This window comes from Eucyclogobius newberryi, unplaced genomic scaffold, assembly GCF_026437365.1.
Source record: "Eucyclogobius newberryi isolate DKJ021-1_F unplaced genomic scaffold, fEucNew1.0.hap1 SCAF_9, whole genome shotgun sequence".
NCBI classification, from domain to species: Eukaryota; Metazoa; Chordata; class Actinopteri; order Gobiiformes; family Gobiidae; genus Eucyclogobius; species Eucyclogobius newberryi.
In genome coordinates this window covers 4,780,847-4,794,399 of record NW_027316532.1, presented here as the reverse complement: position 1 = coordinate 4,794,399, position 13,553 = coordinate 4,780,847, and the positions used below count along the sequence as shown (strand labels likewise).

At 43.4% G+C, this 13,553-nt stretch overlaps 1 protein-coding gene across 1 annotated transcript in view; it reads left to right on the top strand.

Moving 5' to 3' along the window:
- The window catches only part of LOC140353432 (inactive N-acetylated-alpha-linked acidic dipeptidase-like protein 2), a 440,212-nt gene that overhangs the window by 382,788 nt on the left and 43,871 nt on the right, over window positions 1-13,553 (top strand). The gene's annotated exons all lie outside the window — the stretch shown is intronic.

Here is a 13,553-nt window from a genome sequence, read left to right as displayed (position 1 = left end):
AAATGCTTATGAAATCTACTCAGGCGTGTTGATGCATTTGGGGTGAAGAGTTTGGCCCAAACATTGTGAAAACAGACAACGGCAAGTACTGTAAACGCTGTACAAAGGAGCAGTGGCTTGGTTCATAAATGTACAACGACGGAATTGGAATTGCAGTCTGATGTATGCGTAAACCTCAACGGAGAAGAACAGAATCTCATGTTGGGCAAGAATTTTGTTGGAAAATATACATGGCAATATTTTATAACATCATATAAAAGTGCACATTATTCCTCCCCAATGTTCATAAATATTGGACTGAGATCAGATGTGGCAAAAGTACTGAAGTGGACTACTTACAGTACAGCACTTTTGTTTATCAATGAATCTATTGACCATTTGATTAGGCTAATTATTTAGATCACAAAAGGTCAGTGAGTATGAGATTTTTACTCTACTTGACCCAGATAAAGCTGAAGTGAATCCAACTGATTGCATCCCGATACACAATAACATCCATCCATCCATCCATCCATTTTCTACCGCTTGTTCCCTTTTGGGGTCGCAGGTGACTGGAGCCTATCCCAGTGACTTCCGGCCTTAGGCGGGGTAAAAAACAATCAAAAAAATGTATGATCATGTAATTCCTGCTATCTTTGTGTTTTAAAACTTGCTTTATAATACTCAGCACATGGCAATGTTTGGTTAGTCGATCATTATTTCAATAATGAATTTGATTATATTTAGTTTGCATAATGGACTAATGTATTTATTCCATTTCCTTCAGCCTCCTTCTGTTCCCTTGCTCTCTCTCTCCTGCTGGTACAGTCTGTGTATATTGTTAAACTTGCAGCATGGGGACTTGAACTACTCTCGGTCCTGTGAACTCATTTGTCTTGTGGACGGGGTGCAGCAGGTGGCAGTTCTGTTCTCACCGCTCCTCTGGCATTTCCCTCTTTGTTTTACAGCAGTTTTGAAAGTTTGACACAAGCGTCGGCTCTGGGGAAAGGAGAAAGGGGCACTGATCACTGCTTTGAGGAGTTGACATCAAGGCTGGACATAGTGCAAGAAGTGGAAAAGTTACTGGGTAAAATGGTTGTGTATCTGTGGGTTTCAGAATAGGGTTTATTGCCATTTGTCAATGAACAAAATTCACAAACATAGGAACTTGTCCTGGTGATTCGGTGCAACCCAAACAACAAAACATTGAACAATGAATACATGACAATTATGTACATGATATGTACATAATAAAATATAAAGTTATGTAGTGCAATAAGAAGTGAACAGTGCAGTGAGTGCAAGGTGCTTAGGCAGTGGCCATGAGTTCAACAGCAGAGGGAAAGAAACTGTTATTGTGGAGGGAGGTACTGGTCCGGATGTACCGTAGCCTCCTGCTTGAGGAGAGTGTCTCAAATAGTCCATGTCCAGGGTGAGAAGGGTGGCCTGTGATCCGACCTGCACATCCCAGAGTCCTGGAAACGTACAGGTCCTGCAGAGATTGAAGGTCGCGGCCAATCACCTTCTCAGCAGAGGGCACAATGCGCTGTAGTCTCTGTTTGTCCCTGGTTGTGGCTCCAGTGTACCACATCGTGATGGAGGAGGTGAGGATGGACTCAATAATGGCTGTGTAGAACTGCACCATCATCTCCGCTGTCAAATAGTCTTTCCTCAGCTGTCACAAGAAGTACATCCTTTGCTGGGCCTTCCCAGTGAGGGAGATGATGGTGCCGAGAAAGCGGAGGGAGTCCACAGTGGAGATGGGGGAGAGTGAGATGTTGAGGGGGGGCTTTGACTTTCCTGAAGTCCACGATCATATCCACTGTTTTCTGGGTGTTGAACTCCAGGTTTTTACAGCTGCACCAGGACACCAGCCGGTCCACTTCCCTCCTGTAGACAGACTCATCCCTGTCCGAGATGAACCCGATGAGGGTGGTGTCGTCCGCAAACTTACAGAGTCGTGGCTGGAAGTGCAGCAGTTTGTGTACAGGGAGAAGAGCAGGGGAGAAAGTACACAGCCCTGTGGAGCTCCTGTGCTGATAGGCCGCGTGTCTACGACATTCTTCCCCAGCCGTACGCACTGCCTCCGATCCGTCAGGAAGTCAATGATCCACCTGCAGGTGGAGTCAGGCACGTTGAGCTGGGAGAGCTTGTCCTGGAGCAGAGCAGAGAGGATGGTGTTGAATGCAGAGCTGAAGTCCACAAACAGGATCCTGGCATAGGTTCCCGGGGAGTCCAGATGCTGCAGGGTGAAGTGGAGTACCAGGTTAATAGTGTCGTCTGTTGGCTCTGTAGGCGAACTGCAGGGGGTCCAGCAGGGAGGAGGTGAGGGACTTGAGGTGGGGAAGGCGCTCAAATGACTTCATGACTAAAGACGTCAGCGCCACAGGTCTGTAGTCATTAAGCCCAGTGATCCAGGGCTTCTTGGGGACAGGGACAATGATGGACGACTTGAAGCAGGCTGAGACATGGCATGACTCCAGGGAGGTGTTAAAATGCCAGTGAAGACAGGGGCCAGCTCACCTGCACAGTGTCTTAAGGTGGCCGGGGTGACACCGTCTGGTCCGGCAGCTTTTCGCGGGTTGGATTTAGAAAACAGTTTAAACAAATCCTGTTCCTGAACTGTGAGAGGGGTGGGGGAGGTGGGGGGACCGGGGTTGGGTTGGCAGAGGTGGCTGCAGTGGGGGAGGGGGTGTCAAATCTGCAGTAAAAATAATTTAGTTGTTGGGCCAGTTTTCTGTCATCTACCGAAGGGGGGCTTGTAGTTTGTGAGAAGCCACTCCACACAGAGGCGGGGTGTTGTTTGAGAACTCCTGCTTCAGACCCGTATTGTACTGGGCTCTAGCTCGCGACACCTCTCTGCTAAATCCGTACTTTGCATCTTTATAGCGCTCTCTATCCCCGGCCCTGTGGGCTGCCTCCTTCTGCCGCCTCAACTGCCTCAGTGTATGTGTATGACGTCACAGTGTCCGTGTACTCATCCAGACCATCTGTGGTAGCTCTGAAAACCTCCCAGGCTGTAATGTCCAAGCACGCACGTAGCTCCTCCACTGCCTCATTGGTCCACCTCTTAGTGTCCTCACTACAGGTTCGGAGAGCTTCAGCCTCTGTCTGTACGTGGGGATCTGGTAAACCATGACGTAGTCTGACGAGCCTAGCGCCGCCCGGGCCACGGCACGGAAGGCGTTGTTGACTATTGTGTAACAGTGATCCAGCGTGTTCTGCTCTCTGGTTGGGACTTTAATTAACTGTCTGTATTTTGGTAGTTTGTGGCTGAGATTCCCCTTGTTAAAATCGCCCAGGATAATACACAAGCGCTCCTGATCTGCTCCGCGAGCACGTGCTCCGCCTCCTGCGCGGTCGCGCTCGGGGGGATGTGAACAGCAGCCAAAATAAACGAGACAAACTCACGCGGCGAGTAAAATGGTTTGCAGTTGATGAAGAGATATTCCAGGTTGGGAGAGCAGTGTTTGAAGATCACAGTCACGTCTGAAGACCAGGCGTTGTTGATGTAGAAACAAACTCCGTCGCCGCGCTGCTTCCCAGAGGGGCCCCTCAGTCTATCAGCCCGGAGCAACCGAAAACCCTCCAGTTCCTCGATGCAGTCCGGGAAGGATTCGCTGAGCCACGTCTCCGTGAAGCACATCACGGGGAAAGAACTCGGTTTCGTCTCATCAGGAACGCCAGTCCGTCCTGTTTGTTGGGCAGTGAGTTCTTGAGTTGTAAAGAAGCTACTACAGCTGCCTGTGGACATGACATAAGTTTGGAGTTGGACTGAATATCTACTGTGTATTTTCTCTGGATTCTGGACTGAAGAGAGAATACTATTGTTGGGATGATTACACTTACACAGAGATCTCATTCCCTCAAGGCAGGTGACATCCACAGTGAGGGGGTTGGGCAGTTTTACATGATGTTAACTTTACATACGAGTCATGGCCTTGTGTTTCTTACCACCGTCTCTCATCGTTTTTCTTCTCCCTCTTTCTTTTGTGTATCTTTTTGAAACTCTGCTCTACAGCTCCATGAGTGTGTGGAAGTTTGACCGCTAATGGGGCCTCTTCAGGGGGATGTGTGAGTGTCATTTATAAAGCTTATGGTGCTTTCACATGGTCGTTTCAGACGTTGCATGGGGGGGCTCTCTCGAGTCCATGGGGCCCTTGTCAAGACTTGTAAATACAGACTGCACTGCGGCTTCTCATGTGGCTTGTTTACTGAAGCTGACACTGTAACAGATCACAGAGACTATAGACTATCACTATTGAACAACCGTGCCGTCCTCAGGGGCCCCTTCAGCTCGGGGGCTCTAAGCAGTTGCCAGGCTCGCCTACTGAATTGTTGCGGCTCTGTGTTCATTTATAAAGACAAAAGTAGGTTGTTTTTACCTTGACATGTTTCATGAGCAGTATTGTCAAATGGTGTTGTCTTGGCTGGTCAGGGAAACGGCAATTAACAATTCAAAACTAAATATTCTATTTTTTGAATCAGAATCAGAACAATGTATTGATTCTCAAATAAATCATTCAGTTGCTGCAGCTCCAATGAATATCCAATACACAATAGAAACACTGTACCTATCACATAAAAGCTATAAGAAAAAGGCTATTGGGAAACTACAACAGAAAATGTATGAAATTTACTAAATGTAAACACTTACAGTTAAATGTGCAATTTTGGGTAATTCAGTGAGAGTTGTAGAAAAGTGTAGATGTAGAGACAAGAGATCCTGTACCAGTCCTCAAAATTTTGCCTTGAAACAGAAAGTTGAAGCCCATGAATATAGGATAGTCTTGATTATTATTGTTTAAAGATATGTCGGTGTAATCCTCATACGTCCAGGCGTGTTCCATAGTAGAAAAAGCTTCAGTTGTAGTCATCTGGACTTGAACCCCTGGAGAGGTAGAGGACCAGGACCAGGACATTTAGATGCTGATCAGGTACTCAGGGTGGGTGAGCCAGGGTCTCACAAAGACAAAGGGGAGACTAATAGCCCATTAAAGGGTTGAATAGGCTCGTTAGATACCAAGAGGGTAAGTTTCTGTTGAAAAAAAAAACTCTTTCCACTTCAGGAAGGCTCCTCCCAATGGGCTGGACTTACCACAGAATAGTATAAATATCGGAGTTCTCGACCTAAATTCTTTTATTGACAATGACTCTTGGATGAGAGTCGAAACGTCTATTTTTTCTAACTGAGTCCAGATGACTACAACTGAAGCTTTTTCTACTATTGTTTAAAGAGTGTCGATTGATATTAAATCATAACATTTTTAGGAATCCTCATTAGTTTCCGTTTTTTGGTCGGCATAATCTCTTATTATCCACATTGCAGTCCAAAAAAATCTGAAGAATGGGCAATATATTAGTTGTATTGTTGTTGGAAAAATTTATGTTGTCTTTTTAGACTAATGAGACAAGTTCATTTGCTTCAACTCAAGATTTGCGTTGCCTGGAAAGTCCACAATGATATATTTCAGTAGAGTTCAGATGGGCATGATTGACAGGTGAATGAGCCAATAAGGGACACAGTCTGGACTGTACACATACACATCAAAACAAACATTGCTTTTTACAAGAGGGAAAAGATATCACAGGGATCGAAAAACATCACACATTTCACATGATCGGTGACCAATGAACTTATTTATTTCATGATGATTCACTACAGGAAAGACTAAGGGTGCGTTTTGTCTGACTTTGAATGTTTTCTGACCTTTTTCCTTCCAATATTGCTCTTGTTTTAGATCAAATTGCTGCTCTTGTGCTAGTCAAATTCAACATTTATCGAGGTCGGGGAACATAAAGATTTTGGAGAGCAGTTTCCAAGGTTACACTCTGGACAATAAAAAAATCTAATTTGGACAAATACACACGACACTTGTGAATATTCCAAAACATACAAGAATAATGATTTATGGGCCAGAAAACCTGTTTTTGAAAGTTGGTTCTTACAGATTTCCTGGCGTATTACCTTTGCGGCGCTGTGGATGCTCGGGGGTATTCATTTTAGCTCTAACAGATTCAAATTCCATTTCTCATTACATTTCAAATGGACTGTGGGAATGGATGTCCTTCACTGTCCTTCTGGAAAGAATGGCATGATATGTTCGAAGAGAATAAGGAAAGGTCTAGACTTTTGTAAATAGGCTTTGTGTCAGTGCAAGTTGACTTATGTATATTCTGGGCAATATGAAAAGAAAGTGTTTACGTCAAACCGTTTCTCAGATTCAGAAACAAATTGCCTTGAAGAACAGAACAGAAATAATTTACTATAAAAACACTTTCCTAAATGAAAAGAAGAAGTGACATCAAGCTTTTATACACAAGGCAATTCAAAGTGCTTCACCCTGTAGTGAAAAAAAATCATTAAAATGACATAAAGATAAAAACATAAGAGTGCAAATTACATTTTTTTCAGTCATATGCACAGCTAAACTGTTTTTAGCTTAGATTTGAACATTGTCAGAGTAGAAGTCTCACATCTTCAGGAAGAATGTTCCAGATTTTAGCTGCATAAAACTGAAACACAGATTCCCCATGTTTAGTCCTGACTCTGGCACCAGCAGGAGGCCGGTCCATGTTTAGTCCTGACTCTGGCACCAGCAAGAGGCCGGTCCCTGAGGTCCTCAGAGTCCGAGATGGTTCATATGGCACTAACATGCCCAAGATGTACTTTGGTGCTAGGCCATGGAGAGACTTGTACACAAGCAGAGCTGCTTTAAAGTCTATTCTCTGAGCCACAGGGGGCAGTGCAGAGACCTGAGAACAGGACTAATGTGATGGTACTTCCTGGTTCTAGTCAGGACCCGAGCAGCAGCGTTCTGGATGTACTGCAGCTGTTTTACAACTCGTTTGGAGAGACCAGTGAGCAGGCCGTTACAGTAGTCTAATCTACTGGAGACAAACGCATGGATAAGTCTCTCTAAATCTGGTTTAGGCACTATACTTTTGATTCTAGCAATGTTTTTAGATGGTAAAAAGCTGCTGATGTTCAAGTCTGAGTCCTTTAGAGTCCCTTGTCTGAGTTCAGCTAGAAAAAGTGTTTTTGAATCCACACACTGATCTGTTGGATGCAGACAGAGTGAATCCACTGGTCCATATTCACCTGCCGACAGTGGAAATGTAGTCTCTGTAAGCGGATCCCATGATCAACAGTGTCTCAAGCAGCACTCAGATCCAACAGAAATAAGGCTGAGGCTTTGCCAGCGTCAGTGTTAAGGCGGATGTCATTTGTCACCTTGATAAAAATCAAGAGGAAGTCAGTGAGCCCTTGGAAATGTTCCAGATTGAAGCGACATGTTATCTATGTGAGTGAGTGTTGCTAACAAACTGTTCAGCACAGACTTTAGAAATCTGGTGGGTAACACATGGAGGCAGCATGTAGATGAACTCAGACTGGTGATGATCTCATGGACAGTTTTGTCAGTTACTGGTGCAAAGTGAGTTAGCTCTAAGCTCTAATCTAAGGTGATTTTAGCGTTATTTTTGCATTGTGGAATTTATAGTATTTTTAATGCCCTGAACATTGTCATTAAAGAATAATGCAAACTCATTACACTTGGATGTGGAAATGAGTTCTAACGGCAGCTGAGCTGGAGGATTTGTTCATCTGTTACTGTGGCAAACAGGACACGCCAGTTGTTACTGCAGCTTCAGATTATTTCAGAAAAATATCCATCACTAGTTCTACATAAGATTAGTTTGTATATGTACAATTTCTCTCTGTAATTCTCTTTTTGAACCTGGAGCTTTGACTTGACCCGATGGCACTCACTTTTCTGTGCCCTGACCGAATCACCATTTCTCCATGGCGCCTTCTGCTTATTTTTTAACAATTTTAGCCTATGTCTAGGACAATGGTGTAAAGAACAATGGTGTCCAGAACATTTAATACACTAGATTCAACAGAGTTCAACAAATAATTTACATTGGAACATGAGACATTTTCAAAGTTTATAATTTCCACAAACTGTAAACATGTGCTGTCATTTACGTGTCTCCTCCGAACAACCGCAGGACCAGCAGATGTATCATTACATATACTGTACCAGTGAATAACTGCAGGTTAAAGCAAATGGAGCCTAATCTGAATTGAATCAAAAAGTTTTCATCCAATCAAATGACTTTATTTATTCTTGAAGGGCAATTTAAGATGTTAAAATACAAGACTGGTCGGGCGGGGTCAGCAAATCCTGTGTCAGAGCAGTTTGGGGAGTACAATCCCTCAGGACTAGAGTTTAGTTTCCGTTACATGTTCTACTTGCGAAGCGCTCCGTTCTTTCGCTCTTCCAGGGAGGGCATCCATGTGCATCTGATTACTGCACAGGATGGTCCATTTGATGTGATTTGTGTAATAAAATGGTACTCCTCCTCTCCTCCACAGACGCTCTATAAACACAGATTAGCGAGGGCCAGAAGCATCTAAGTACTGCTGGGCCGGAGATGAAGCAGGCCCCCCCTTCCAGAGCCTCCTGGGGGCACTGCAGATAAGATTTACCCTACCATGTGGCCCATCAATAAACAATGGTTTTCAACCTGCAACGACTGCAAAAGTATATCAAGGATGACAATGGAAGGAAGAGTGGCCCTAAGCACATTGGGTTACTGTGTGTTACCATGGGTCTAGTCAAACTTAAACTCTCCCATTCATCACTCGGTACTGTGGAACTGAAAAAAGCTTTACAGTGTGCAATAGATTAAAGACATTGAAGGAAATATGCAAGAAAAACAATGTAATGGACAAGCATACTGTACCATCCTCCCAATTTACTCCAAATTGTACGGACAAAGAGTTCAATTCAGTTTGGAGAGTTAAACAAAGAACTGTATAGTGCAGAGGCATTTTTTTTTCTTCTTTGGCCCGTGCGCTTAATTAGACAGGACAGCTCAGCGTGAAATGGGGGTGAGAGAGAAGGGAGGACATGCAGTAAATTGAGCCGGGATTTGAACTCTGAACACTGAAGCCGGCTGCACATGGAGCCTGGAATGTGTGTTTCCACCTTAACTACCGTATTTTGCGCACAAAAAGGCGCACCGGATTATAAATGGTCTATTTTGGATAATTGTTCATGTATAAAGCGCACGGGACTATAAAGCGCATTAAGCAAAACAAAACAGACGGATAAGTCAGTCAGTTGAGCTTTATTCAACAACGCATTCAACTCACTCAGATCGACATTGTTTAAACGTTAATGAGCGTATTTACAACAACTCCCAGACTTGCTAAGGTTTGCAGCAAAATACACACAATACACTCACTTTTTCAGTTCATCCCTCGTCCACAAATCCCTCAAATTCTTCATCTTCAGTGTTCAGTTTAACAGTTGGACTGGATGCCGCCGTGTTCATCCCGCATCCCGGATCCATCTCCGAGTCACGCGACAGTTCAGTGAGGATTCCGGCCTTCGTGAAAGCTCTTGAGTTTAAAGTCTGCGTCGTAAGCATGTCTCTTGCGATAATATGATAGATCCATGGTCTCTTGGCAGGAGCCATTTTGGGCTCCTTTATTTAGGCGTCCGCGTTGTTCCTGACGTATAATGTAGTTTACATTTTGATAGAGCGCCGCATGCACCGTGTGTAGCCGTAGATTACTGTTCCCAGAATGCTTTGCATACATGTTGTTCGGACTTCCGGTTCCGGAGTAGCGTAAACGTGCTTCTAGACGTGCATCTGAGTCTCTTGTGTCCGGAGTCTTCTTTATACACCGTGTACCACACAAAATCGCTTTGAGGTCAGTAAGCACAACCAGAAATAATCCATTAAGAGCACCGGATCATAAAGCGCACTGATGGTTTTTGAGAAAATTAAAGGCTTTTAAGTGTGCCTTATAGTGCGGAAAGTACGGTACTCCAAGTTGATTGGATTATTCAGTCTGGATTATTCAGATCTTTGATATGGGGAACTATTAAGATTTTAATAGCACAAGCCAATGTGGCTAAAGTTAGCATCTGTACACTGTCTTTTATTTAAAAGTGTTTTTTTCACAATCATGACTAAACAGTGCATTAATACAGAGTTTTGTATAAGCTTCTGTAATATTAAAAGATTTAGTTAAATACAATGTTGCATTATCTTTCACAGTTGATCTTGTGTTGATGATGAGAGAGTGACCACTGCACAAAGCCTTCTCCAGCTCGTCCCAAACACTCTCACTGGGGTTCAGATCTGGAGTACATTAGTTTCTGCTTCTCCTTTAGATGTTTCCTCTGCTCGATGCCATCTTTTCCATGACCACGGGATTCGTCTTTCCACACAGTTGTTTCAGAAATGAGAAGCCGCTCACTGCATCAGTCGGGTTTAAATACTGTGTTTGCTTTGTTGAATCCAATTGGCGAAGCGTTTTTTATTTATTTTTTCAGCCACGCTGTGCACAGACCTGTCTATAATCACCCTCCCAGTGAAAAAACAACAACAACAAAACTGCTTTAATGCAATTAATTGTCTGTTGAACGCTTAAGACTCCAACTAACAATTAAAGAAGAAGTTGAAAATGTACATCTCTAGTTTGCATCCTGTTGTGAGTTATAAACCCGGTGTAAATGTTGTTGTTGCCATTTGAACATTTGATCTGATATTTAATGAAAAAGAGGGAACACATCTTTGGGGGGCCACCCCTGTTATAGATTTTTCAGAAAGCGCCTTGGCAGTGATAAAGTGATCAGTCACAGCATTGGTTCAGGTGACTTTAATAGTGGCCTCAGGTTGAGCTGGTTCAGAGGGAGACTTCACACATGGTGGATTTGGTGATTAAAGCATTGTGAGGTTATTGCAGGACAAGCACTAACTGATGCTTGTTTTATAAGTAGCTGAGTCAGAACTAGGGATATTTAAAGTTTTATCTTTGTACCCAGAGTCCAATATTTTCACATAATCACACTAAGTACAGAGATGTGGGCGTGGATCAGGGGGCAGGTAAACACAGGACATGTCTGAGCACTCAAGCCTCAGTTATAGGACAATAATTACTCAAACCCGCAGGAAACAATCAAAATACAACTTTTAGCAAACTAAAGATGAGGAAACCCAGTGACACACAATTAAAAGCTCATTAAAGTTGATTTTGCAGAATATGTCCCCTTTAATGAGGCGTGTTTGACTCCATGAACACATCCAGACGTGTGAAAAACATGTCCAGGTACACTCTTTGCAGCCTAAATGTAAACACAGTGCGTTTGCTAACCCTGCTTGTTCTTTTCTAACTCATATAAATGCTAATATGATCCTGTGGCGCGATAGACAGGGCCAGTTTCACAGTGTGGAGAATGTAGAGGTACGGGCCATGTAATTAAAGCGTCTCTTTCCCCCTGGCAACGGCGGCAGCAGCAGCAACGTTATTTTGGGCTCGGTTCTGAGACAGTTTTGTTAAGATTAAATGAAAAATTCAACACCTCGCAGCCAGTTACTCTTATTGGTGGGTTCCGCCATGAAAGAATCCAAAGACTTGTTGGAGCCGTGTTGGAAATGTGAACTGAAACTGTATTTGGAGCTAAAAGGGTGAGAAGAAGAAGAGCAGTGAAAACATGCACCAACTGGAAGGTGAATTATGGACCTGAGAAATGTATTTTTAGCGCTTGCATAAGATGGAGATGTTTTGTTGAAGCTGAGTTGATGCGGGTCATAAATGGAGTAAAATAGCTGTGTGAAGGAAAGGTTTTGCAGATCTTTCCTTCCTGCTGCTGTCAGACTCTACAACAAACACTTCTAGCCCTGAACATGTGCAATACTGAATCAACCATGTGCAATACCTGTAAATAAGAGTGTTCTATTTTATTTATATTTTTATACGGTTTACTTACCTGCTAATAGTATTACCTAGTCTTGTGCTAGTTATTTTTACTTTATTTTATTTTATTCTATTATCATTATTTTATTATTATTATCTGATTTTTTATCTTTATTTTGTATTTTATTTTATTTCCCCCCCTCCATTCCCTATTAAGATAGGGGAGGAGTTTTGTTAATAAGAGTTTTTTGTTTTGTTCATAAGAGTTCTATTAAGAGTGTGTTTTTGAAACTTCCTATAATCTGTCCTTTCCTCCTGTTCTACTGCAGTGGAACAACGAAATTTCCCCTTGTGTGGATATTAAAGGTTTATCTTATCTTATCTTATCTTAGATGTGTGTCACTTAGCAGAGCCGTGGTTCAAGGGTTCAAATGCTCCACTCAAATATTTTCCCGTTGTTTTTTCTAAGAATAAAATGGCTATAGTCATACTGCTACGCCATTACCAATCACTGATGTAGTACGTGTGTCACAAGATTAGAAACTAGTTTTTCATGTCACTTCAGGAACTTGGGACTTGACTTATACGTTTCTGAGAACAGTGGAAGATCATGTTAAACCGGGGATTGTGGACTAAAAAAATCAATCTTAACCAGTTACAGCTCCCCTTTGAGCCCTGTGGAGACTCTTAAGACCACAATCTCCTGTTTACACTTGGAGAGTAGATTGTGGTCACTACTTAGGTCGATGTAAAAGAGCTTTCGATACTGGCTTAGACCAGTGTAAACAGGACAGCCCCAGTCCGGAGCCGAGTAAACTGACAGCTGGTCTCAGAGTATATTTGTGTGACTGCAGATCTGCCTATTTGTGACCTGTGTCTGATAACGAGGCAAACTGGAGATTGAGACTGATCCAGGTAAGGCTCCGTTTGCCACTCAGAAAGCTTTTTCTCTGCCGCCACCATTGCACATCGTCCTCTCAACGTGTTTAGACGTAGGTGAAAGAAAAGACAAGCGCGTATAGGACCAGAGAAGTGTCCGCGCTGGTCTTTTAGCTTGAAACCCGTTGTCATGGTAATAAGTTCTTTAGTCAGCTGATGAATCTCACATGACTCACTACAGTAAAGCGAGTGCGCGCATTACTGTGTGAAATCACCCTTAGAACTCATAATTTTTTAGATAATTTAGAGGGTAAATACCATCTCAAATGTATTTAAGATCTCAATCAATTGCACAGCTAATGACACAGGTCAAGTGCTTATTTTTTTTACTATTTTCAGCATTTTTTTAACTTCCTACTTGGAGGTTTTGGTGCTGCAGTAATCAGTATCTACGTTGATTTTCTGAACGTTTTTAGTTGTGTTTGTAGACCTTGTGTGACCCGCCCTTTGAGACAAGGAGCTTGAGACCGCACCTTTAGAATGTCTTGTCAAGAGTCACAGTTCCCATCACCACTCACTGCCCCCCGCAGCACTGCCCCGTGTGTCTCTATGAGGGGGCTGTGCTGCTGTCTACATTGCGCCTGACACTCTCCTTTATCACACATTACCAGGCTCCGTGTTCAGGTCCGTCCCCGCGCCCACAGCGGCTCCCTGACAAGACTCGTAACGAACCACAGTATCATTTGTTGTACCTCCATCTGTCTCTTCTCTTCTGTTCTCCTGGTTTCTCCCCCACTCTCGTCCATCAGGCCTAATGATGAGGCTGGAGCTCATGTGCACATCGGAGGCCTCCCCAAAGCACTTCACACACGCAGCAGTGGAGTCTAAAGCTCACAGTGTGTCCGGATAGACTTGAGTGTAGGTTTACGCTGATAAATTGTGAAGGATATCAGCTACTACACAAGCGCCCGTGTCA